A 1,667-nucleotide genomic window follows, 5' to 3' on the forward strand; every position below is an offset into this window, starting at 1 on the left:
CCAAAATGGACAGTTGGTTTTCAACAAAATGGATTTTTTTGTGTGAGAAGTATCTGCCTTCTGCAGAAAATTTTGGTTTTGCATTGAAAAACCAAACACCTGAAAACAATTTTTACTTTTCAGTTTTCAGCCAACATTTTTCAGGTTTCTAATTTCCATCAAAAAAAATTGAAATTTTCCACAGGAGAAGGAAAACCCCCATAAACAACATATTTTGACCAACTGTATGAGGAAGAAAGAATGAGAAGACTTCTCTCTTCTGAAGGCTACAGAGAAGAGAGAAGACCTGACACCTAAAAGATTCACTTTTAACCCCCAATAGAGGAGATCTCTGTATTGGAAATCAAAGGTTGTACATTTTGGGTGCAATTTTCAGAAGTGCTCAGCACTGGCTCGATTTTGTTCCTTTTGTTGTCAATGGTAAAATTCCCAATTGGCTTCAGTCAGAGCAGAATTAGTCCAATACTGTTGAAAATCCCACCCTACATTCCCAATGTCATGTGTGCATGTGTGTGTGAGAGAGAAAGAGAACAGACACACCTGCATTACACCATCTCACCAGCAGAACAGAATTAAGAAATCCAAGGGACTTATTGAGTCGCCCTCTGGCATTGGTGCTGAACAGCCGTATCCCAGCTGAAGCAGGCCCTTACACTTTGCGGTGACAGGCACAGAGCTAAAACTGTTTCAAGGAAGCAGCCAGTGGCTCCCGTAGAGCGGAAGGAGGTGACCACCTCCAGCGCTTAGCAGCCTTGTCAGCAGCCAGACGCTGTGTCTTAATAGTCGTAATTTATAAACTGTGCGAACAGGCTGCAATGGACAGGAATGAAATGTATTTACCTTTGTGTTGCTAGCTAATAACAAGACCTTCAAACCTCATGGACTTTTGACTGACATCATTCGTGCAGTACGTTTCCAGCCCTGACACTCCCAGGAGGGAGAGCTGCCGACCTTGGTAATAAAAATATAAGAAGTTTTCTGTTGAATAAAGTAAAGAATTGAGTGTCCGCAATGATTCCCATTCCCAGCTCTTCATTTCCCTCCATATTACTGTGTAACTGTTTGCTAAAGCACCTAAGTGACCCAGCTGTTGGATTCTGTGCTTGTCAGACCATTCCAGAGATTTAATTTGTCCCCCTATGTCCTGAATTGGTGAATTGGTTTTATTTAGGTCCCCTTAGCTTTCCGACATATTTTCAGCCCAGCAAAAGGAAGCCCTGTTACTGCACAGCGCTGCTCAACTCCCTGCATATTGCTAGAGACATAAGGGGGCAGTAGTACCCCTCGTCTAGCCCATACGTCCCTGCTCAGAGTGTGGCTTTGCATTGAGTCAATGCAGCTGCAAACTGAGACGTGACCACAGCTGGCTAGGAGAGGGGGAAACTAAGCAGCATGGGGGAAACCTGCAGGGCCACTGTGCTTGGCTCTTTGGGGACCAACTAGCTTTCCAGGCAACCTTGTTACAGCTCCCCACCCCGCAGGAAGAGAACCAGAGGAGACAGGGTTTAGGAAGTTGCACGTGGCCCAAGCGCTGTTATTTTACCCAGCCAGTCTAATTCCTCAGGAGTAAACGGGGTTGATCGTGCACGCAGTACAGAGCTTCTGTCCCAGCCACAGAGCAGGGCAATGCCAGGCCACGCTTCACCCAGATCCCCCTTCCACCGGGG

Source organism: Emys orbicularis, chromosome 15 (assembly GCF_028017835.1).
Source record: "Emys orbicularis isolate rEmyOrb1 chromosome 15, rEmyOrb1.hap1, whole genome shotgun sequence".
NCBI classification, from domain to species: Eukaryota; Metazoa; Chordata; order Testudines; family Emydidae; genus Emys; species Emys orbicularis.